General features: G+C 38.6%; 1 protein-coding gene across 10 annotated transcripts in view; it reads left to right on the top strand.

The window, feature by feature from the left end:
- Positions 1–26,362, top strand: part of diaph2 (diaphanous-related formin 2) — a 370,107-nt gene that overhangs the window by 158,935 nt on the left and 184,810 nt on the right. The gene's annotated exons all lie outside the window — the stretch shown is intronic.

Below are 26,362 nucleotides of genomic sequence, written 5' to 3'. Positions count from 1 at the left end.
GGCTCCTGGTGGTGTGTAATTAACACAACAACAAATGTCCCTAAAGGGTAAGATTAACGTTGAACACATTAGACACAATGGAGCTCGGGAGAGACTTTTTTTTTTTGGCAATTAAATGTTTTGTGTGTGTCTGTGTGCGTGCGTATGTGTGTCAGACCATAACTCATGTTGGCTGTATTGCTGCCATTTCTGTCTCTCAGACATACACACATACACGTGAGCACACAGTCACACAAAGCCAGCAGTCCCTCTGGATTTGCGGGCTCCTCACATGCAGGCTGGCAGGATTCTGTCTGCCTTCCTTTTCCCGACCGCCTCCTCCACACAACCTGGTCCAACAAAGATAAACACATGCTGGGTAGATTATTAGAGAAGTACCAGGGCCCCACAGCAGAGCAGCCAGTGCACAATTGTGCTTCGAACGTGGTGGTACCTTGTAGAATCCGATGCATTCACCCCCAGGGTGTTCTGATACATACTTAGACACAGGTGGGCGCTGATACCGGCATGTGAGCTACAACAGACTCCGCTGACATTTCATTGTCAAAGAAACTCCCGGCACATTGTTTTCACTAATGGCATTTCTGCTGGTTTAGATGCTTTAGCAGCTTTAAAGGTAAGCGGAAAAATGGCGTTTTTTTTAAAATTGATATTGGTTATTACACAGATATGCAGTGCAGTAAAAACATCGTCATTTTCTTAATCTCGTCAAGATGACACAACTCATCTTGGACTACACAAGAATTCCAGTGATGATAATGATGATGAGTAAACCACTTTTAGACATTAACTGCACAATATCCCAAGCGAGTGCTGATTGAGAGACCTAAATAGCCTTCACTCAGCAGAAGCACTCTCCATCTTCCATCTTGTCTTTATGCTAAGATAATATTAGCATTGGAACGCCAGGCTCACGGAAAATGACAGGTCTGGAATTAGAGTTTTTCTCTTAATTTTAGTGTCTGTGAAAGAAAAATGTTTTTAAAAAAAGGGTTTAATTGCAAGATAGTTGGGAGCATTCGTGATCATTTTAACTTTAACATCATTATGTAAATTGAATGTATCTGGGACTACTGGTTAAGCAGATGCTAGTGACGACAGATCTAGATGATGCTCTTAACAGTTTATTTTTAATTTTTTTTAGGTGCCCTGAACCTAATCTCCCTCTTACCATACGTTTGTAGCTGTGGGATTGCATTAATTGCGGAGCGGTTTTTCTTCATATCTCTTCATACTAAATTTAAATGTAAATCCTCATTTTAAAGCCGATATTTCGGAGCGTTCTTCCTGAGCGCTCCCAGATCCTTCATGGGGTTTGCACCTTTTTTACTCTAAATGAGTTTTGCACCCAAACTTGTGTATGCTTAAGAAATAAACGTGCTCTAAGCATGGTTCTGTGTCCAGGGAAGAGTCGAGGGAATAGTAAGAGATGCCATTGTTTTATTAACCACTTTCACTTGAAGATGTGTGGAAGCAGTAAGCACCTGAACAGCAAATGGAGATGTAAATGGTGAACATGTGAAAGAGATGTTTAAAGGAGTGACATTACTTGAGATGAAAGTGATGATAAAGGGAAAGGGATGTGATAACTACACCGGTGCAGGCTGTTATTGCTGCTGAAAATGATAACCTATCTCAGTGGAGCATTTGTGTATACATCACCACACTTTCGTCAACTGTATTAGACCAGGATTTAGCTGTGGAAGGAAACATTACTCCCCTATTACTTTGATATTTTGTTGAGTTTACTGACATGTGTCTGGAAAAACTGGGATTTTTAAAAGGTTAAGTAGTGTCTGAGATTGACAGCAGTGGTATTCAGTGGATCAAAAGTAAATGTATGGAGATGTGTGGCCTATTTTGTCTACCATATGGCACAAGGGACATGAAACACACACCAGAGGATACCCACAGTGGCCTTGACAGGCGTCCTGTGCTTCTATCATTGTGTTGTCTGTTGTAATTAGGAAAAACATGCTGTCAAACCAACAATAAACACTCGTTTAGTCATGTCTGAAATTTTCTCTGCTGAATGTGGCTTGATGTCATTGTCCTTTAGCACAGAAAAAAATAAGTCCCAATTATTGTAACACATTCTCACCAGAAAACCCGAATAGCTCTTTGCTAGCAGTGCTGTAATTCAAGGTCTCTTAAGCTTTTAATCACTAATCAAAGCTGACAGGTCAGGGGTGTATTGCTACCTTCCAACAATCATTACTTAACAAGCTGTCAAACCTGGAGAAAAAATATTCATGTTATCTGGTGTTAGACGCAGTTAGCACGCGCAGTGTGTCCCACGCAACATGTGAACTTGTCATTTATCTGCTAAAAGAGCTTAAATATGCACATAGGGGTAGTTGATGTTTATTTAGCCCTGCAAACAGAAAAAAAGTTTCAAGGTGTTGGTTATTATGTTCAAAGTATAAACATGCTGGAAAATGCGTATTAGAAGTACATACATTTCATTATGGAGTTTGCTTCACATCCAGAAATCCTTTTTCCCTCATTATGATTAAGATCGTTATGATGGAATTAAACTACAAAGTCAAGCAAGTTTATGTTTCTAGAAAGTTATACCTAATAAATATTTGGTAGAATAGTTTTAGTGTTATTGGTAAATTTTCGATTTAACAGTATTTAATTAATTTATATTATTAAACTTGTCATATAACAGGTTACTGGAGTCATACACGACTCTGAGTAGATATGGCAAATAGCCATGAACATAATAATGAATATAAACTCAATCAGTCAATCTGTTTTGGTCTTATTGTATTAAATGGAAAAGCATTCAGTATATTTTTTTTTACTTAATCTGATACTGATTTCAGTCTCGTTAGGTTAGTATTTTTTAACTCTTTATTTACAAAATGATTTTCTCCCTTTCTTACTTTTAATCTAAGTACTGGGAGGTTTTTTTTGGTTAAAATCCCAAAAATGTAATTGTTTTCAAACTGGATAAAAATCACTGTGTGCTACAGAAAACCATAAGCACTGCATTCTGATCTTCCTTTTTAGCTTAAGTACCTTTGTCGTATGGTACTTGCATACCACAGTGAGTGTTTTGATTGAAATGATTTTTGCCTGTCACCATTCCACTTGCAGTTATCAGTTTCCTTCTACCAGTTGGGGGCACTGTGATACAGGCCAATAGCTAAAACCTCTCTGAGGTTTGAATCTGTGGTTCATGGTGAGAAGTGCACATTCTCTATAGTCTCATTGGAGCTTTTAAAAATATCATATATATAAACCTATGGAACACAGACCTGACATCAAGATTTAATCAGATCACACAGCGAGAGGTTTCTATAACATTAACTTTCCGATGTTTCATTTCCAATAGGAGGAAGGGTTTTCAATACCACGGTCAATCTGTTTTTTAATCTGATCAGGGTTTGTGTCAAGTTGAGTTGAACCTTTCCTCTCAGGAGCTTGTGCCTGCAAGACTACAAGTTCAGTCTTGAATATCACCGAGAAGATAAAATTAGGCCGAGGAATGTTCACTCCTTTGCAATATATGTGGAGACAGCTTAGAAAAACAGTGAGCTGAAGGAAAGGCCAAACTGTTCCTTAAAATGTAGTGTTTGAGATTTGAAATGTTGAAAGGTTATGTGATACACAGAGTTAGGGTAAGAAAACTATGTTATCAGAAACAACTGGAACACCGTTTTATGGCTTAATTAGATTCATTATCTCAGTATGGAACATTTTATTTCCTCAGATAGTCTCCTCGCAGTCAGGCAGACATGTAACGAGCCTACACACGTGTCATTGTATACGGTATAATTGGCCTGATTTTAAAAAAAGAGAGACAAAAAAGGATAGTATCTTGAAGCAATCGCAAAACCATTGTGGACTTACTAATTAGTTTGAAATGTTGTTTAAGGAGATTTAATTAAAATTAATGGGTCTCATGAGTCTGAGACGTATGCAAACAATATTTACACATGTCAACAAATTAAGTGGTGTTTAGCTTTGACTTTATCATAATAAAAATGATAATGTGAAGAGCTCATGTTAAGTAACTTGCATTATGTATGTAAAACAAGTGCAGTTCTATGGTTAATGACTGTTGTCATCTTATGTTATGAGGCATACAGTAATGTTAATTCAGGTTAAATATATTTTAAAGTGTTCATTCAACAATTCATTTACCATTATAAAAACTAAAAAAAAAAGCACATGTGTGGTATTTAGGTGCAGGTCATTCGCTCTTTAACGCTGCAACATGTTGATACACTGCAGTGTGTATGTGAGTCTCCAAAAGCTGATTCTGTTCTTCTGGACGTAGCGTTTTCAAGAAACGAAAAAAAACTGAAAACGCTACGTCCAGATGAACAGAATCAGCTTTTGGAGATTTACTTACCTGGATGATTGAGAATGCATCAAGATGTCTATGTGATTATCAGTTATCAAATGACATTGTATCTAGCGTGTCCCACGTTTGGTATGGCTTAAAATAAAAAAAACATAGACAGGAAAAAAAAAGGAAATTAAATTTTGACATCCTTGGAAAACTGTAATCTCCCAAGAACAGAGAATATTTCCACTAGCTGTTTGTTTTACACAACAGTTTAAACTGACACGGTGGTGGCCTTATAACAAAACACTGGAGAACAAAAAGGTTAGCATTCCACTAATGCCATCCCAATGTGAATGCTCCAACTTGGACACGGTTATGTTTGATTCATGCATTCTGATCCACTTTGCTTTGTTGTCCTTTTTCCCCCTTCTGCTGTAGCATTTGGTATTCCTCCAAAACTTTGTATGATGAACTAGAGGGCTTTAAATCTGAAGCAGTTACAGGAAGTGTTGAGTTTGTATTAACAGCCCGATGCAGTAAATTTCACAGCGCAAAAACGGAAGAGAGCAAACCAAGGCTTTGTGCTAAAATATTAACAGTTACAGTTATCAGGTGGGAGGACTTAACAGAAATAACAGCTCACTTATGTGAGGAAAGTCTGTATACAGCAATGCTTATCAAGGTTCTATAAATGTTCCCATAGATAATGGTCAGCTGCACTTTCATGAGTGGACAAATTTGTGATTTGCTGCACAGTTGATTGTGAGTTTTTAACTTAAGATAAAATTGGTGCGGATGGGTTAAATGGGTTAATTAGGCTGCTTGGTTGAATGTCTAAAGCCTGACCAGTAGAGAGGCGGAGAGGAAAAAGGCAACTACCTCAGGCTTTTCTTGTCCTTGCTTGTCTTTCCTTGGCAAGTCATTATTGACTGTCCAGGAAGATGCACAATATGCACTTGGTTTCTCTTGCATCCTGATCAGAATCTTAAAGGCATTAGTTTTCTGAACATGTATATTGTTTGTCAAGCTTGCAGTCCTATAATGTAAAGAGTGAAGTACACCTTTCCTTTTTGCCTTCGAGAGAGGCGAAATGCAAATAATGAGTAGAGCTATGATGAGTGTGGGTGTATTTCACTGGATTTGCTGAAGCTCACACACAATATGTGAAGGTTAATTTTGCATGGAGAATTGTTTGCATCTAAAGATAACTTGCATATTTGTTCAGGTACATTAAATGTAGGATTGAAATAGAAATTGCACTCGGCCTGCATTATTTAGTAGTCAGTGAAAACAGTGCGCGGTGAAATAATGGTACAGCCAAACTAACACTGTTTCTTTGAGTCCATTGCTGATGTTTGGAGCTTAAACAAAAAAGACTTACTAATGTTAATGTGTCAATGCAGGGTCTCTTTTTTTCCTCACAAAATTTGCTATGACATCAGCCTCAGACCTTGGAAATATGTCTTTTAGCAATGCGCCATAATCAGTTAACATGGCTGATACGGGCCAATATATTGATGCATCTATTATTCAATATAACACTGAATCTCAAAAGGTGCATTATATTTTAAGTTAAAGACCCTATAATAATACAGAGAAAACTTCAACAACCCTCTATGAGCAAGGACTTGGCGACAGTGGGAAAGAAAAACTTCAGTTTAACAGGAAGAAACCTCCGGCAGAAAAAGGCTCAGGGAGGGGCGGGGCCATCTGTTGTGGGTGAGGGGAGGGAGACGTGACAAAAGACGAGCTGTGGAAGAGAGCGAGAGATTAATAATAACTAATGATCAAATGTGTAAAGCGTTGAATAAACACTGTACTATCAATAACACAACATGTTTGATTCAGTGGCGCAAAGATGCGATAATGTTACCCAGAGAATGTTTGTGAGAGAAAATATAAGCAGCATGATGGATATCTGCCTTTGAGCATTTCTGCATTGAGTCGTGTATCACACTTTGCACACGACTACTCTAACAACTGATTTATTCTTTATTTTATATAAACATTACGTGCAATTTCTAATTTCTCAAAATAAAGCCCCAAACTATCAGGCTATTGCGATTGTTTGCTCAATTTTACTAAAACCTTGACACTTGCAACCTGTTACTGTGAGCAAATCAGTAATCAGAAAATCAAACCGAAAGGTGTGGATCATTTTACAATATTGTTACGAAAGCTACTGGTGGGATTTCCAATTAAGATGCAATCTGTTATCTGTTCAGACGACTAATAAGCACAACAAAGCCATTGAGGGGACCCCCTGGAATTCATATCAGACCACTTGAAATAAGCATCGAGTCCTCCTATCTGATGCACTGCCAGTACCTGTTCACTTTCCCAATTAAAACCGAGGCAAATTGTTGTGCTGTTAATAAAGATTGTTTTAGTTATACTGTCATCGTGACATATAATGGGCGGACGCCAGCTAACTGTGTGGGCTGAGAACATTTCATGTTGTTTGCGGTGATCTTTTCATCTCAGATCCATGTGCATGTGCGTGCGCCCGTATATGTGTGTGGATAAACATAGCCACATGCTATGAGAAGCTATCATGGGTCAACATGGAGGTGTTCTTTTGTGGTAATTAGGACTGTGCCACTCCGAATCAGACGCAGAGGCCACCAGTGAAAGCACAGCATTGATGACCTTCACTTTATGAGAAAGCCAATTACAACATGAAAAGAATGAGAAAAAGGAGCGAAAGTGGCATGAAAGTGAGGCGCAAACAGACGAAGACAAGGACATGTTTTAATCCTGTTTCACTTCAAATTTTGTTTTTAGCATTTTTGGGCCTTGTAACAGAATGTGACTAAAGCTTTCAAACAAATATTGGAAGTAATTGTTACGTTTTAGGTTGCTTTGCTTTGATTTGTGCCTGTCTATGTGTATGTGTGCATCTGCATGTACATGTGGGTGGATGCTAGCAGTCCATTTAGCCTGCAATGTTTGTTTGTCATTTTGAAACTTATAATTTTAGTGCTTTGCTTCGCCAGAAAGATGATGTCTAACACTTGAGGCATGCAAACATGGAGTAATAAATACAAAAGCGCTACAAAACTATAGCCTCAGACGTAACGTTATCGATATGTTGCTGTTATTGAGTCGGTCCCATCTGCATGTGCAGATGTAGTTGTCTGCATGCATGAGGATTACTCCTTTAACAGGGAAACTTGCTGGCTCAGCAGGGGGAAGTATGAGAATTTCTGGCTCCGTTGAAGGTTGATAGGCCCACATACACACATCCCCTCAGAGATTACGCACTGTGGGCAAGCCTCTCCTCAGGGCAAATGGCACTCAGGGAAAATATGTCTCATCCATACCATGCCTCTTATCTCTTCTGCTGATATAAGCCTAACATGCATGAAGACAGGGCAACCTATTTTGGTACATACAGAAATATTTGTGTACGTACACATATACTGAGAGAAAGACACAGTCATACAGAAAAGAGTGACTGAATCCAGATTGTTTCAGGGCAGAGTGGGGGGGACTAAAGTAGATGCTGTAGTTTAATTAGGCTCTGACAGCACCCACTGAGAATTGCTCCTGAATTTGACACTGTTTTTCAAATGTCATCGTCGAGTGCTCGACTTAGAATGAAATGGGAGTCATTATTCAAACTGTGTCACGTTCATGTTGTTTTATTTTTTTCTGCTTTCATTTCCTCGGAATAGTATTGTAATTAACAGTGATTTAATAACTATGTGCCACACGATGGCTGCAGTACGATCTCTTCAGAATGACCTGTCAGCTGGAGAATCTACAAATACACAGTCAGCAAATGTGAGCAAATGAAAACAATTTGATAGCCACTGATGGCCAACCGAAATCACAACAAGAATAATTTGTCATTATTTTTGTACATGTGCATGAGACAGCTGTCAACCTGTGTGCATTTTAAATGGTGGCTGTACACTCCCACCCCTCAGTATTTTGATAGAAGTGAAAAGCAAAGCAGAGATATGTTCATGTTGTATATACTGACTTGTCAAATCGTGTTTTCCTACCTGCTTTGTCTGCTACCCATTTCAGCAAACATATGGTGTCATTGCCCTTGGCGCCATTAAATAAAGCAACATTTAATTTCAGTCATAGCTGTTATGAATAACCCAAGCCATGACCTGAAAAGGAAGAAAAAAGTATAAAAAATGTATAATAAAGAAGAAGAAAACGTATATTATCCTTAGACAGGGAATTATGCCTCTGCACATGTTGTTTCTTTTCTTTTCTTTTTAAAAAAAGAAAATCAAGAAATTCTCCAAATCTGAAAAATTCTGATTCTGCATCCATGCAAACATAAACCATGCAAGTGCACATTGTAGTCCTAAAAATGAAGGCATGCGGGCACATATAGTAGTAAAAAATAACGATTTTAAAGATTTTTATTTTTTTTTACAGCTGTCTCCAAACGTACGTTCAGTACACCACATCCCACAAAAGCCTGTTACTTTCTTTGTGTGTGCTTTTGTGTTTTCATGCTCTTTGTAGGTCTCCAATTCTCTCGCTGTTTGAATTCCCTGATGGCCAGGGAGTTTGGACACTCATATCAGTCGGGCAACACTCTGTCTGTGCCTTCAGTCCTCATCTCTGAGTGATTCACTCCACAGTGATCAGTGGAGTCCACTGAGGATAATTTATCAACTTTTATACTGCACTACCAGATATAATTCTCCTGCCATGCTGGAAATTGTGTGATTTTTACTGGGGCTACTCTCCCACGGTGGAATCTAAGCTAACATCCTGTGTAAACAGTAATGCTATCAGTGATACCTTTGATATACCTCTCTGTAACCCTTAGAAGTCTAAAAGGTTTTGCAAAATCAATTTGTACACAGGAAATTTAGCTAGAAGTCAGTTGTGTAATTTCTTTTAGTTGTTTTAAGTTTTCAAATAATCATTTAGTTGGATGTCTTGCCTGCTAGTCAACTCCTTTATATTTCTCATTCTTAATAAAAAATATGATATTTTTATTTTAACTCGTATAACATTCAACAATAACAATTCATTTGTTTTTAAATGTTTTCCTCTTTTCCACAAATCATGATTTATTGTAATGGACATTGTTCATAATTGATAACTGTGGCTATGATAGAAAAGTTTGTTTCATGTGGCCATAGTGACTGAGCTTCTTGTTCAGTAGAAGTTCATATTATTTACATTTTCAGTTTATTTTTAATTTGATTGTCACAGCAGCAGTTGTGTGAAGGATATTATAGGATATTACAAGCTTTTTTTTCTTTCAGCAGTATTTCTCTAAAACAGGCAAGGAAACACTTTAGTGTCGATTGGTATCACTCTAAGAGGTTGGGCATTGGCCTTGGCTGGGGCCAAGAATCTGAGTGCCTTTCTACATCACAGTTACTTATTTGACTGAAGCTTTTTTGGTTTATTTTCGTAAATCTCCAATTAATATTAATATTCACTAAAACTCTTTTCTATGAATAATAATCAAAATAACCGTACATGTCAGTGTTACAAATCATTTTTAACTCTTTGAATTGAAAGAAGCTTTAGTTGTTCAGTTATTTTGTTATTTTTTGTTGGTATTTACATGGCAGTGGTGGGGGAACAATGCTGTTTTCTCTGAATTTTAATGATATGGATAGCAGAGAATTCATTTTGGCATGAGGAAGATGAAAATGCGTGTGTGTGTGTGTGTGTGTGTGCACGTCCGTGTGTGTTTGCATGTGGATAGACAACCTGTGGACCAGCTTTGTAGTGGTAGCCACTATGGAAGGTGTAACATAGCGATGTGAGCTTTCAAAATTCATTTGAATTGTTTTCATTGCACCTCCATGGCAGAGCACAGGACTTTGTTGAAATTTTAATGGATCTTTGACCTAGATTTGGCGTGCATGCATGTGTGCGTCTGATGTGTGTCAATCTTACCATTGTCAGCTGAAGAACCACACTCACCATTGATGGAATTGAGCAAAAATGTAGCGCAAGCAGAAATAACTGGCGTGCTGTCTCGTCTGCATAAGCCTGTATTCAGTCCTAAAGGAAATAATAATGCTAGAAAAAGAGACACATCTGATGAACGTCTGTGTGGCTCCACTTTCAAAATTGAGTGCTGTGCATAATAATTTGCCACTCATTTATGCATTTATGAAAGAATCACCCGTGGGCTTTTGAGTCTGCTGCAAAATCTGCTTTATTAGGAAGGAAGGGGCTAAAAAGTCAGGCAGACAGAGGCAGAAAAATGCACTACTCATCACTGACAATCATGCCATAGCTTAGTGTATGCACTGACAGGGTAAAAACTGAATTATGGCTTTCTTCGTTTCAATTTGGCAGTTTGGTGTTCTTCCTTTAGCCACTTTGTTTTGTTTCTAGCTCAGCAAAGACATCTCTTAAGCAAAGTGAAGCCCGTTTTGGGAATGAAAGAATGAAAGGCCCACTCTAGTGTAATCATCTTCCCATGACATAAAATCTACGTCTGCTGTCCTTTTCACGGGGACCAATAAAGTACACTTTCTTCTTCTTCAAAGCAGAATTTGGAAACTTAGGTTTAAGGCCATTAAAGCATCAAGTGAAACATCTTTATCATTGTCTGCAGCAAAAATAAATGTATCTATATTGTATCTCTAAAGGGAAATATACGTGTACTAGGCACCTGTTCTTCTCCTTTTCACTATAGCAAATCAGATGTTGATGAACAGTGCTCATAGTAAAGCCGATTCAGTCTAACATTTGCTCTACAGTAAAGGTAGAAATGTATTTAGATTTATATTTAGGAGTTGGTTCCAGTTGTGCAATATGTTTTCTATATTATTGTTGTTGTTTTTTAATGTTTCAGCTTCAGAGTTAGCCAATTTTTTATACTTTGGTTTTATATTTTGAGCCCAAGTAAAAGCTACTTCTTCATGTATCATCACATAACATGTCAAAGGTTAAAATCTTTCTGTAACAAAACCAACCCGCAACCTAATTAGTCGAGCTGCCTGCCAAATACGCTGCTGCATTGTGGATATGGACCCCTGACTACAGCTGGAAGTAAAATTAAACCAGGAATGGGGAGGTAGAAGAGGATTCCTCAGTAGGTGATTAAAAGTAACCTTTGGAGCTATGGAGAAGCTGTTAGCCATGCCCTTTATTTCCCTGCAAATGCCATCTGAGAACTCTGGTCTAATGATGCAACACTAGTTTCAAGGCAATTACAATCCCCCAAAACTGATCCGAAAGAATTGGACTTGTGAGTCGGAGAAATAAAGAGGTAGGGAGTGCAAAGGTACATGTCAATCCAACATGGAGTTAGACAATAAGCAAGGCGGCTGGATGATGTAGAGTCATTGGTTATAGTGTTTTATAGCCACCAACCATTTTAAGCTAGTTCAACTGCAGTTTCTGGCATGCTTTATCAACTTTTTTTTTAACTATAGCTATATTAGCATTCTTTTCACGTGCCTGAAACCGTAGGATGCATCAACTTTCCTAGCAGGCAAACAAAAAAACGTGTCAGCCCTTGTCTGCCCTTCCTATTAGTGTAGATGGGGCAGCTCCTATGGCTGCCTCCAGGTATGGCAGCAGCAGGGGATGCTGCGCCCTGCAGGAGCCTTGTTTTGCCATAGCCCTTGTCCTTGTAACCAAGGGAATTCTTTGAGGCCCTGCCAATCATTTTATAACAATCACAACAGCAGCTGTCCACTTTGTTTAGGCCCAGCGTGAGTGCAGAAACATATACTTATAGACTTGCACTGAGATGGGGATAAATAAAGAAATCCACTACACACTTGCCTAGACACACAAATACATGCACAAACAAACAAAATTTGATAATGGTTTAATTTGTGGTGGAGATACAAATACAAGCTTCATTGAAGCAGATGCTCATAAATCCTCTTCTTGCAACTTCTACTGCAATAAATGCTACTATTACTACTACTAATATTAATAATATCATTGATATAATATTAAATCTTTCTATAAGATGATCTAACAATGATGGTGATCATAATAACTGTTATTATTATGTAATAAGCTACTATAAAACTACAGCTATTGCCGAATACTATAATATCATGTTCGATTACATATGCATGTGATTTATAACTCATAGTAAACCTACAGGCAGCTGGAAAACATTTAATACCATTCAGAAAAAAGGGGACACTGACCTCACCTGTGTTGTTTATCACTAAAGGTACTAAAGGCGGACTTTTCTTCAAAACGTTTTTTTGGTTTATATAAATTGTTTGTCACCAGAAGTCTTCGTGTATTTCTTTGACGTCTGAAATAGGCATTAAATCAAAGTGTTAAAACTTACACTTTTGCCAACAGTCTTCATCTATTTTCTTACTTTTGCTGGCGCATTAAAAGTTTTGTTGGCTAGATGGCTGTTTTTACATCAGCGAAATCTGTATGTCTCGTCAGCAAGTGCACAGATGTGTACAAAACACATTGCCCTGCTAATGGGCACATATACCACCTGGGTTTAAGAAGAAAAAAAAGAAGGAAAAATTAGGAATTTCCCAGCGTCCAATGAGAAGTCCAAATTACTACACTTACATTTGAATATTGAATTTATTTGTAAAACTAGAGCGCATTCACATCTTTTTAATATGGTAGTAAGATGATACAACGAGGATCGCAATGGGTTGGAATGTAGGGTGCTAGAAGTTGGTAGATGTGTATTTTTTTTATTGTTGTGCTAGAAAATCATGCTTTTTCCATTTTTGTGATCCAAAACACTAACATTTTGTTAAGTGTTGAGTAAAGTGGTTACATACAGTATTTGTTTTGCAACATGGCTCTCTTGCGGTGTTTCTCACGTAGTTTTGCCAAACAAAACCTTTTTAAATTTGTAATAAGGCTGATTCTGTATGATTTTTGTTACTCTAACATGGGTAAATATTGTGACAGTGCCATGTATGTGGCACTCATGAAGTAGGGCAACTCAACAGACTGAATTAAAAGGACAAACAAGCTAAAAATAAGTGTTAAATTCACTCTAGGAGACAGCAGGCTTTATAGTGAACTGCCTGTGTTTGCTTCTCTCACCTTAGGGAGTCTTAAGGCTCATAATCACAGTCCAGCATGAGTAGGCAGATGGCCCCCAGTTATACTGTGACCTCACCAAATCTGCATACATCAACCGTCTCTGTGTTCAGTGGAAAAATCCAGAAGACGGTTTCGGAAGGTTCTTGGATCCAGTTTTCACTTCAGGTCTAAAGTTGCGGCTTGTATGTGAAGAAGAGTAATTTCCCGTTTTCACATCTTCTTCAGATATTTCGGTCTATCTTACAAGTGACGTTAAAGAGTGGGGAAGATGGAGAGCAGGTGTACAGTGATTGGGATCATTGTAGCAGAAAGCTGTGGGATTCAAGGGACCTGGCCTGACAGTTAGAGTATGCTCCTGTGTTCTTGACTCCCTGCTAGGCCCCAGCTGAGGCCATCTGTTGGGGTGAAGCTGCAGTCCCAGACTGTACATCACTGTTACAGCCATGATATAGCAACATACAACAAAAAAAATATTCAAGTTATAGTTATATATTACGTGTAAAGTGCAGACTCTTATACTTTATTTAAACTTTATTCACATCTAAAGAAATGGAGTAATGGTTTGGCTTTTCCAGCTCTTTAACAAGCAGCTCTCTTTTTCTCAGAGTAGCTATGTCGACATATCATAACAGGGTAAACACAGGTGTAATTGATAAAATTAATTAGGATTTTTCTAATTGATGCGTCAGCCTCTGCAGTGAGCCAGCATGCGCGGCACCCCAGTCTTGGCCCACCGTATTATAAGAATGCCATAATTACTATTATTGATTACACATGTTTACCCCCCCCCGACATGTCAAAAGGGTTCTGAGAAAGCAGCCTGTTGGATAGTTAGCTAAAAGCTCTTTCACGGACAGGTGTGGGCTATCCGTTTGTCTCATCTACGTCAATTAAACAGAGTTTTAGGATCGATTCCATTTGTTAGATTTGCTCATATGGAAGCTTTTGAAGGCCTCAATATTCAAATAACACAAGCGTAGTGAATGATCACAGGTCCTTGGTAAAGTCCTTCCACAGCATTCAGCAAAATGACGAATACTTTAGCAGGTATATGTGTCATTATCCAAGCCTACAAAAAAATGAAAAGACTTCCCTGGTGTGTGTCATAGGTGTGCGCACATGTGTATAATAGTAAAAAGCACTGTATGTACATAATAAGAGGCTCTTTATGAATATGTTTGAATAGGTGAATACGGTTTGTAATGTAAAGCGTCTCGAGTGGCTGATAAGACTGAAATGTGCTGTGTGAATGCAGTCTTTCTTGCAAATGTTGAGGGTTCAGCGCGGGGTTCAGTATGCCTTGATAATAAAACAAAAACAAAAGGAAAATAACGGCAGGTTGTTCTATACCAGAGAACATCTGAAAAACACAACACTGTAGGTAGTGCACCCTAATGCTACCAACCACCTACCATAAAACGGTAAAAATAGGAACGAGAAGGCGCAATAATTAACTGTCTAGCCGCTGCCACGGTGTGTGGCTGCTGCCGCTGCGCAAAATCATGCCAAAGGAGAGAACTTAACTTGTGTTACTGTTACGGGCTAAAACCATCGCCATCGAGTGTCAAAAAAAGAGATAAAATCCACATTTTTAAAAGTTTTGCAAAAAGTACATATTTTTTTGAATCTTTATTTTTGTTACTATTTTTATTTGTATTATTGTAACTATTTCACACCTTTATAGTAAGCAACAATATGGAGAAGCTGCTACCTTGAATATATTCTCAGGTTTCATGGTATTTGATAATCAGATTAAATCAGATTAAAAAAACATGCTTTGATTGTGGATGCACACAAGTGTATGCAGTTTTTGTAACCAGTGGTTTGCATTTGCATCGACTTTAATCGCTGCACTGTTCCTAGAATGGCCATCTGAACTTGGAAGTTTTGCAAGTCATTCATTGCCTCCTGTTGCCTGTTACTGGTCAACAGTGTCATGTAATTGGTTGTGGGTTGAATTTTTGGCTTATTTTTACAGCATGTTTACTTTTTTGAACAACTTGAAAGTTGTGTCTGCTCCCACTGTCACTTGCAAGTTCCATCTGGTGTGGATGCCATTAAATGAACAGACCTAGTGTCGCAGTGGGTATATTGGTGGTGAGCCGAGCTGGTGTCAACAGCAGTCTGAGAATATGCCAAAGTTGCTTTGTTTGAGAAGATAAAAACCTTTTTTTTCTTATTGTATTACAGAATGTAAGGAAAGTATTCTGAACCAAGCTGAACAAATTGATGTTCTCATATATACTACTGCATATTAGGCTGCTCTTTCGAGGCAGGACCTTTTAATTAAAAATTTGCAAAATCTATTATTAAGTGGGAGTGTTGTTTTTCCTGTGGTTTGTTAGGACATATCCCACATCAAAGATATCTTTACCCTTTTAGCTCTGCGAGTGCATGTGTGCTATGTTTACAGGGCTACTGTAAATGTATATTTAATTTGGCCCAGCTACAGAGTATTTTGTGTGTATTTCTGGATAAAAATATGCTGGGAACTAATTTGTTTGCAATCCACACATGAAAGAAAATGCCCAATTTGCAAAATTGCTAGAGTTGATGTGGAACTCACATACTGCACTCCCACTTCATGGTTGCTTGATCAGTCAAAGCCAACTTCCCCAGATGTACTGTAGTTTCTGTACACTAGCAGGCTTTCCAACACAAGTGTTCATGCACATGCAGGACAAGACAAAAACATGTGCAAGTAACACATTCCCTCAATTTTCATTCATCATCACAAGGAAGTTGTTGATTAAACACTGTTTTGGAATTTGAAAAACACACTTAGACTCTTTGATGAGCACTCTTTCGAGTTTCTTTCCCTTTTGGAATAGTTATATGGCTTTCCCCTCTGGTATGTATGGGTCTTCATTTGGCGATAAGAAAAAGCCTTGTGACATGAAGCAAACTTGTGGTGGCCTCTCAACTCTAGGTAGAAATTATATATATATATATTATTATTATTGATCTGTGTGTTGGGGGTGGTATGGTGGGGCTCTGCTGCTTCACATCCTCCCAGCGCATTACTTATTCCTTTTCCCTATCTTACCTCCTGCACGCACACTCCCACAAACTCAGTCTGGGCTCAAAGCCACATTCTTTCCACCACTCCCTTTTGATTAAATTGTGTGGGAAAATATTCATTCATGCTCTGTCATTGCTTCACTTGTATGTGTTGATGAGGTTGTCTTTTATCTACATTCTGACTAATGTAAAGGCCCTTTCATTTGAGGTGGACTATACGGGCTGAAGCATGTGATTTCTGCTTGTTTATTTAGTTCATAAATTTAAAAAAAAGCACAGAGTGCAGCTAAGTTCTTCATCATTTTCTAGTCATCTGAATTTCATATAACCAACTGTATCAGGTTATTGCTATGGAAATCACAATGTAACTGTTGCAATACTGTCACAAACCAGTGGCAGTAATGATGGTGTCGAATTGTCTATGCAACCTGAAGAAAGGCAAAAAGTGGGAAACATGTATCATATTGTATTCTTATTAATTGTGATCCAGTTTTATCAATAGTCCAAATCAGTTGGTTGAATTGTCAGTTTGCCTGAAGAAAAAATTAGTTTGGTTTTCTTCCAACTTTTGAGTTTGAACATCCACTTTGTATATAATGATCTTAAAAATCTTAAAGTAATTTATAGAATCAAGTTGTTCATTTGTTTTTTGTGGCAATTTCTGAAGTTAACATGGCTTATTTATTCAATGCAATTCATCTCAATTTTATTTATATAGCATCAAATTCAAACAGTTGATGATATTCTGGTATGATTTTGTACATTCTTAAACCATTTGCAAATGTATTCAGTGAACTACGTGGAGAAAAACATGTCAGGAACATTTTTATTAAGTGATGATGGTTTGGTTTGCTGAGTCTTGTGGCATTTGGCGTACATTTCAGTTTCCTTATACTTTACCACGAGTAAGCATTAATCCTTGTATCCCTGCCTCTTCAAGCATATTCATTCAGTTGGATCAATGGGCAATTGGATTCATGTAATTGGGTTCTCTTACAATCGCCACTCCTCTCGAGGTTTACATATAAAAATGCATTAATGTGTATCAGACATGGTTGCCTTAAAAAAATAAATCAACAAATTTACTCATTGTATGTTTAACCAATGCTACTTTTCTTCTCCGTCTTGATTTGTATTCATTGTGTGTTCCTGTATTCATCAACTATCACTAACGAGATCTGTTTGTGTTGCCAAAACTGTGAGAGATTTTAGAATTGTGTTTTGAGGTTTTTCACACTGTTGCTGAATTTCTATCCAGCCAGGTAGTTAATTGCATCCACCTTGCAGCCCCAGGTGTAAAGCAGTCCCTGAGTCTGAGGCCCACTGATCAAACCTTTTTTTTTCCTCTATGAAACATCTTTGTAGACTTCAAGGTTTTTTTCTCCCTTTTAAGAGCTGCAGTCCTTACTGGGACAAAAATTGTGAAAATCCAAGCACCACCTTATGCTGTTTTAATCCTGTGAATACGAATGCAGAGAGCAGCACTGTCACATTCATAGAACAGCATTTTAAAGAGATCTTCCCCAGTGTGCTCTGTGATCAGCACCGCATTGTGCATATCCGACATGTCCTTAAAGTGCTCCAGGCATTGCGATCTGACTTATTTTCTTGAGTGACTTCTCCCACATCAAAATCGTCTTACTCTAGTAACATGCTTAGTGTTGCTTGCCCACAGAAATAGCATCCAAAACAAGGTCACTGCCAGATGTCTTTTTAACAGCTTTAAGTGACATTCTTATTGTAAAAGTCGATCCTCTGTCATTGAGTAGATTCGTCAGAAAAGGAGAATGTACCATAAACACAGTTAAATTTTAGCTCACTTTGGTGAATGCTGTAGAAGTAGTACTTTTATGAAACCTAACTTTTAAGCCGATCTTTATATAGGAATACATTCTCCATTCATCTAAAAATGGATGTATGTCAGTAATACAGGCCATGTGACACATCAAACTTATTGGTAATGTCACAAGAAAAACAATGGTGTGCTTGGTTTCAACGTAACTTTATTCTTTCATGAGTTATTTGCACGTTTCTGACCAAAATGTGTTCAATGTGCTGCCCATTGTGTTGGATTGTCAATGCAACCCTCTTCTCCCACTCCTCACACACTGATAGCAACACCGCAGGAGAAATGCCAGCACCCATAATGTGGTGGTGCACCATCCTGCTGGAAAAACTGAGGGAACGTGCAAGCTTCAGTGCATAAAGAGGGAAACACATCATCATGTAGCAATTTCAAATATCCAGTGGCCTTGAGGTTTCCACTGATGAAGAATGGACCCACTATCATTGTGCCCCATATACCACACCAAACCATCACTTTTGTTGGTCCAACAGTCTTAGAGGGATCCATCCAATGTGGGTTAGTGTCAGACCAACAGCGGTGGTTTTGTTTGTTAACTTCACCATTCACATAAAAGTTTGCCTCATCACTGAACAAAATCTTCTGCGTGAACTGAGGGTCCTGTTCCAATTTTTGTTTTGCCCATTCTGCAAATTCTGTGCGCCGATCTGGGTCGTCCTCGTTGAGATGCTGCAGTAGCTGGAGTTTGTAAAGGTGCCATTTGTGAGTAGCTAATATCCGCCGAAGCGATGTTCGACTAATGCCACTCTCCAGTGACATGCGGCGAGTGCTACGCTGTGGGCTCTTGCTGAATGAAGCTAGGACAGCCACTGATGTTTCTTCATTAGTGACAGTTTTCTTGCGTCCACATTTTGGCAAATCCAACACTGAACCAGTTTCACGAAACTTAGCAAGCAGTTTGCTAACTGTAGCATGGGAGATGGGTGGTCTCGTAGGGTGTCTTGCATTGAAATCTGCTGCAATGACCCGGTTACTGCGTTCACCAGATATCGACACGATTTCGATCCGCTCCTCACGTGTTAACCTCTTCGACATGTCAATGGCTGTGAACAAAGAGAAACTTGTAAATAACTCATGAAAGAATAAAGTTACGTTGAAACCAAGCACACCATTGTTTTTCTTGTGACATTACCAATAAGTTTGATGTGTCACATGACCCTCTTCCTATTGAAAAAACAAAAGTTGTATCCAAGATGGCCGACTTCTAAATGGCCACCATGGTCACCACCCATCTTGAGGAGTTTGCCCCCTCACATATACTAATGTGCCACAAACAGGACTTTAATATCACCAACCATTCCCATGTTATTACGGTGTATCCATATAAGTGGCCCACCCTGTATATGGAAATGCTACACATTAGTTCTGCTACACAGTCAAACAGAATATGTAGTTCATTTGCAGCAAGTCAGTTTGCAATTAACTTGCTGCACAACGGCTGATCTATCTTACTGTAAGAACATGTGACTTTTGAACAACTTGTGTTTTAGACTTCATAACTTACACAGGGTATTAAAAATGCACATGGAACACAAGCAGTTTTGTTCAAGTGCTGATGTTGTTGAAAACCTTTGTTCTTAAGCTGTCTTTATTGTATTGGAGATTCACAGATGAAGCGCTCACGTTCATCTCTGTAAAGCATAGGTAGCCCCAATTTATCAAACCTCACCGGAACATGTCAAACTTCATTCAGTTTTGCTGCACAATGAAAACTCATCATTTACCAATCAATAAATCTGTATAGCTGAAGTCAGATGTGGGGATGATGAAATATGAATTATGAGTTTGCTGAGGCCTTCTTTTTTGCACACATCCATCATTGTCAACAAAATGAGTCAAGCAAATATTCAATTAAGACCTCAGGGCTCCATTCCTAATTCATTATTCTGGGGTTAATTTGCAACCGTAGATTTGTCTTTTGTCACTTTGAGGCTAAGAAAGGATGGTTAAATAATTACTCTCACTCTTCATCATCCTGGAGTCCGTGGCAGCGTTCTTTAACTTGGTTCTTACCAAGTTCTTGTGGAATTTATAGCATATAAGTTACTGTTAAGATGGCACATTTGAACCATGAGTACAAGCATTTTGGAGAAAGCTCAAAAATTAAATGTAAATTTATTATACTTACCTTAGGTAAGTATAATAAATGTATTTAATTTCACTGAATGGCACACATTACTTAAAGATCCATTAAACACAAACAAACACGTCAGCAGTATTATTTAGCTACAACACTAAATATGTAAGTCCAAATTAAATTCCTCCTCACATTTCCAAGCCCCAGAGCACAGAGGTGAGAGCCAGACTATATGCTGCTGGCACTTGCAGTGAGCTGTGGCGCTCACAGCTGCTGCAGTGCAGGATGACTGCAGGATGTGGCAGGTGGCAGAATTCGGAATAGTCTGGCTGCTTTTTCCTGATATTAGGCGTGAATAGCGTATTAAATCCTTTCTTTAGTCTCATGCTAACATTGCAAACTTCTAAAATTAGCATTAATGTAAGATCAAAGAGCTTTTAAGAATTTTAGAAGAAAGTTTTATTTTAGTAACATCTTATAATTCAGTGCATTAACGAACATGTGTGATGTTTCAAGTCCTAGTCATAATGCGAGCCAAGCTGTCCATCAATCTAAAAAAATCCTTTCCTATTAAATCTAATTTTCAAATTTTGTGTATCACTGAGTGGGTGATACTAGTGTGAACCACATTATTTGGGAAAGTTTTGGAGCCTTCATTCTGCTACAAATACAAATACTGAGGTGACACTTATTTAATGCTGAAGGATGGACACATTGTCACGGTCACAGGGCAACATGTTTTTAAGAAACATTAACAATGGCCTCATGCATAAACATTCATCGAGTGCATTGACCCTTTTTGGTTGACCCCAGGTCATTACCGTGTCCTCACCTCTTGGTTCCTTATGCTTGTTTTGTATAGAAATTCCCTCTTATTTTCTCTCACACATTACCAACACCATCATAACAGGCAGGGTTTCTGCTCAATAGAGTAAATCTGAGTGTTAGTTGCTGGCTGTCTGTGTTTTCTGAAATGTCAGTTAATGACCTCCAACTATTTCTGTTTGGCAACAGAATAACAGAATAACTAGCAACCTATCGGTAATGGTGAGGAAAACTTCCAGAGGAAAACCCAATGCCAAAGTCTAGAGCTTTATCAATAAAATGTTGTTGTTTACAATCTGAGATCAGCACGAGCACAGTCTTTTGAAAACTCGTTCACTTCTTTAGTATTTACTTTTACATGTAATATTGTGGTGTTGTGAGGGATTATTTTTTATTAAAATGAGTTAAATGTCTGTTTAGTTGCTACTGATATGCTTATTTTGTTGTGTTTACATGTGATCTCTATCTAAAAATGTTATGAGTAGATTTTTAATTACTTTAATTTAGTTTTTGTTGATTTATTAAAATTTGTAAGATAAGTAGGATGTTGGACAAGATAAAGCAGAAACAGGTAAACTAATTTTCTATGTCGTCATTCACACTTGCATGTAGTTGTGTGTGTGTGTGTGTGTGTGAGAGAGAGAGAGGATACAGTAAAGACTGTTGTAAAGAAAAGTTAAAAGTTAACCTTTTCAACGGATATGTTCACCTTTTCCAATAGCACATGTAGCATCCTAGCAACTCATTAACTTCCATATTGGTACATTTGTGGGCAGATATTTTCTATGCTTATTTAAAAGACTGTTTTCTGTGGTCTTTTATAAGAAATATTAGTAGTAGTTGTTGTAGTTGGAGTAGCAGAAATGCCTTCTTTTGATCCAGTCTGCAGTTCCTTACCTCCAATGCCATCTTGCATAGAAAACTCTTCTCGACTGCAGAATTTTTAGTCTTGCCTCAGGCTACCATGCAGACAGGTCCAGCTCACTGATTGCCTTTTCATCAAGGGGGCGGAGGTGTGCGGTGAGGAAGAGGTGAATGTCGCACTGAGTGGCAAGTGGTAGTGGAGCCCTGGGAGAGCCATTGGCTGACAGGATGAAAGTTAAACACTGGCCTGTGGTTTTGTCTCACAGCTGGAGTCAGCTTGTTGCCTTGGGGCAGGGGCCCATTTTATTGACTAAGCTGGTACCCCTCACCTTCCCAATCCCTGTTTCACATGGATTTTTCTTGGCCCCAGCCAAGTCTTAAGAGATGCCCATGTGTTATTGATTTAAATGTTCACCTTTGTAGACAGCAAGAAACTGTATTCTGCTTTTCAAATTTACCATTTTCTGTCAGCTGTGGATTTAAGGTTCCTTGAAGCTGAATTTCTATTATCTATTCCTTCATCTCAAACCAGAGGGGCCTCCAGTCCCAGAGATCCACATTCCATTATTAGTCTCACTATGAATACATATCAGTCCTATGTCCAGCCAAGAGGAGGGATCATCTTCAGTTGCGCTTGTGTATATGTCAACAACTGTCACAGGCAATCTGGAGATGTTAAAACAAACTTATTTTATTTCACTGCTATTGTGTTAATGCACTATAATATGCATCAGTAAGATGGGTGTGCTTGTTAGCCTGGGCACCCACCAAAGGTTCATTAATCCACAGGGAGATCAAAATGACAAGCACTGGTGGAACTAGGTTACCGTGGCACTATCCGCCCACCATAACACAGAGTTTGTGGCACAGATGGACCAGCGGAAGTGCGTAGGTGCAGATCACGCTTCTTCTTCTGTGCAGACACAGTGCTGGTGATGAGAAAAGGGAGCGAGAGAGAGACTGACTGGCCTATTTTCCATGTCTGTCATGAAGAGAAAGCATTGCAGGCTATAGCAGCAGGAGAGTGCATAATTATGGTTAAGCACTTTCACATACAATAATTCATTTCTAACTAATGTTAATTAGTTATCCAAAATGAACAGATATCAAACGAACAACAGAAAGTTACAAATAATTTAAATGTATCTCTTTCTTTTCCTTTGCTTCTTGCTTGATCTTTTTTCCTTTACCTGTAAGGTCCCAATTGGTAGCAGGAGGTCGTTGAAAGTTGCTAGGTGAAACTGGTCACAAAAAGGTATCTAGTGCTCCACCAAAATACTTAAAAGATAACGAAACTGTGAAAAATGTGTGCAAAGTAGTTCCTTACTCCAGCAAATAGCATGCACCAAAAGATGCAATATTTACAATGAATTTGAATGGTGTCTTTTTCTGGTTTTCCAAGTTTGGTTATTATTAATTCCTTGTAGGCAAATAGTTGTACACGTTTCCAACCTCCATGCAAACTACAGGGAATCACAATCTGCTAGCATCCAAAACAATCACAAGGAAGTTATTGGTGGAACATCATTTTTGCAAGTAGGTCCACCTTTCTGCAATAGAAGCTGACCTCCATCGATTGCTCCCATACCAGCCAGGGAATAAACATTTTCTCCTAGCCACCGGAAGTTTCCAGGAAGTCACTCTAGACCTATGTGGCTGAGGCAGCTTAGATTGTTGTTGCGTATTTTAGTAAACAAACAAACAACTGCGATACTTTAGGAACTTCAGTGGTTTAAAAACACTTTAAAGACATTCTGATTTCACAATACTTATAAGTCTCTACACTGATAACATTTAGTGATAAATGTTATCGAGCATAATGCTGTAGTCTTTTTATTTATCCAGCCAGGTGTCTTAAATGTATTTTTTCTTAATGTGTTGACACAGCATTGACATATTTTACATATAGCTGTAGTGTCTCGTTTGATTTTTGTTTGAAGACTGCTGTTATTTTGTCTCTTCTACTTGTGAATTTGGCATGTTTCCAGTTATTGAACTGGATCTGTTTGATATAGCACCAAGCCTGACATTTCAGCTGAATCCACTGACTCTGTTTGCTTAGTCTCAATGTTATTTATAGCTGTTTCGACTCATTAAAGTAGATTGTCCTACAATATTTTATACATGTTCACAGCCGAGATTTTCATGGAAATTGAGAGAGTTCCCAGATTTGCTGGTGTAAGGTCTATTTATTACTGAGGACAGTCAGCAATGGAACAACAGTCTGGTCGCATTGATGAATCTGCATTGTCATCTTATTAATACCCCAACACGGCCTGGGCGGCTGCTATGGATTTTCCATCTAAATGGATTAAGCTTTCATTTCTTACACCTAATCACAAAAAGAGGGTGAGCATAAAGAAAACATGATGAAGGTCTATTCATAGCACTTTGGTTGACCCTTTTCTTTTTTCGGGAGCTCCTAACAGCAGATCAGCTTGTCCTTATCGTTGTTACCTTATGTGTATATATGATGTCTTTGCAACGTATATGTATCTATCACATTTTATATGTTTCATCTCTTGTGTTGGACTTTTAAAAATTGGAGTTTTAAAAATTATAATGAAGTTAAAATTAACAATTGTAAACAAAGAAAATTACCCTTCTCTGAAACATGAAGTTTAATGTAAAGTGTGTGGCAGTGTGTGTCACTGACACTGCAGGTGGGGAGAGAGTCTACACATGAGCACACTCAGAGTTTTAGCTTGACCTCTGCAATGTCACATGTTACCAAGATGCATCTTGGCAATTGTCCTGCACTGAGGGGATTTGTGGAAAGAAGAAGAGGGACGAGAATGGAGAAAAGGATAGGTTGTTGGAGTCAGCCCCGGATTTATGTGCCTGTAACAGAGCCATTTACGAGGACACAGTTGCCCCTTTTCTTCAGGCGGAGTTGCTTGTTTGCCTCAGAAGCTGCTGTGCAAATATTAGCCGTCATGGTGCACCTGCTACCATTGCGGGATTCTCTCCATCTCTCTACCCTGTAACGATATACACTTCATTTGTCAAGCACACAATGGTTGACAGACACACAATAAAGGGGTATTTCAGCAATGGCTTGGCCCTGCATTTATTCCCTGACACGGGGTAAACGGTGATATGACCTCCCTTCCCCCATGACTGGTGCTGCTCTGCTTTAATCTGGGCTAACAGGCGTCATGCACGAGGACTGGTCACTAACAGACCACAATAGTCATAAGGAGATGACCACAGGTTGCCAACACCGCAAACCTCATCTACACATGGCTTTATAACTCATGAAAGACATCATCGTGTTGGGGATGGTAGATGGCAGTATGCATTTGTCGATGGAGGGATTAATCTCATTGTCTCCTTATTCAAAGAGCTTCAAATCCAGTTAATACCCCCTTTTCTCATAAATATTTATTGTTGCATGTTGCTAAACTATGCCGGCCCTGTGTTCCCCACTACTGAACTATAGTTAGACTTTTTCTCACTTTAAAGACAGATATTTTATCATTTTCTTGTGAATACAGTTGTTAATTAAACCTCAAATGATACCTTTCAATGCTGTGACATATGTAACATTTTAGTCGACCAGTTCAGAAAATCAAAAGACAGATGATTTCCACTTAAATTCGATCTTAAATAAATGATCTTTTAATGGTTTTGTAGCTCGCAATGTGGCTTTAAGCCAAACTAACTGATGCTTGTAAGAAGTTCCACGTTTGTGCTAAAAGCTAAAAGATGAGTTGTAATTTACAAACTAATACTTGGACACAAAAGAACCAAACAAGCCTGTTATTTTAAAACATACACAGAAAACCCATATTTAAAAAACAAACAAACTGAGTCTTCAAAACTAACTAGCTACATATTACATACCTAGGAGACGTATACATATTTGCAAGTATATGTTTTATTTATGGGTTCCAAAATGTAGACGGTGCTGAGGGTGTGCCGCTGTGTTGCCAAGTGTACCATAAACTATAATATCCAAACAACATGAAGCACAAAGTGTTTATAGACCTCTTTGTTCTCCTCGGTCTCACTCTGTGCAGCTGCCCTCAGTGTGCCCTCTCTTCTTTTTAACATATTGCTTTGTGCGTGTGTCTGGGATGTGCTCAAACGCACACATGCCTGTGAACACAAACACCACTACCCTCAGCTGCACAGAGACGGGGGTCCCTGGAGTGGGCAACAATTACTGCGTGTATCATTGCTTACTCATTATGTCTGACAGGCCACACCACTCTGCGCTCCCCGCTGTCTCCCGCGCATTGCCTCCTGCATCATCCTACTTCCCAGTGCAAACACTAGCGCGGTGTGGTCGCTTGTGCAGGTCACCGTCCATTCATGCAGGGCTTCAGTGAAAGTCACAAGGTGTCAGTTTACTTCTCGCACTTAATATAACAAAGCCTTTTTCCTGCCAAATACCTATACA

The sequence above is a fragment of the Astatotilapia calliptera genome, chromosome 2 (genome assembly GCF_964374335.1).
Source record: "Astatotilapia calliptera chromosome 2, fAstCal68.1, whole genome shotgun sequence".
Classification (NCBI taxonomy): domain Eukaryota; kingdom Metazoa; phylum Chordata; class Actinopteri; order Cichliformes; family Cichlidae; genus Astatotilapia; species Astatotilapia calliptera.
This window is presented reverse-complemented; position numbering and strand designations above follow the sequence as displayed.